Source organism: Arachis ipaensis, chromosome B09, assembly GCF_000816755.2.
Source record: "Arachis ipaensis cultivar K30076 chromosome B09, Araip1.1, whole genome shotgun sequence".
Lineage (NCBI taxonomy): Eukaryota > Viridiplantae > Streptophyta > Magnoliopsida > Fabales > Fabaceae > Arachis > Arachis ipaensis.
Window position 1 is genome coordinate 2,502,227 of NC_029793.2, and position 343 is coordinate 2,502,569.

Here is a 343-nt window from a genome sequence, read left to right on the forward strand (position 1 = left end):
TTTCGCCATCCCAAAATCAATATCTAAATTAATTAAGACCGAATTTAATCGAGTATGATTCAATTATACTCGATTATCTATTAAATCTATAATCAATATAATCAAATTAGATGACAGATAATGGTACCATAAATCTCTCTGATTCTTTCTTTATTCAAAATTCTTCTCTTTATATTAGTACTTTTATTAAACATCATATCAAATTATTAGGGGTGGCAAAACGAGTTAAATCTATCAGGTCGACCCGCTAAAAAGGACGGGTCGGTCTAGGATTTAGAGTCCGCCAAATTAAAAAAATTCGCCAAATTCGCACTGCCAAATTAGCGGGACGGACCGGTCTGCC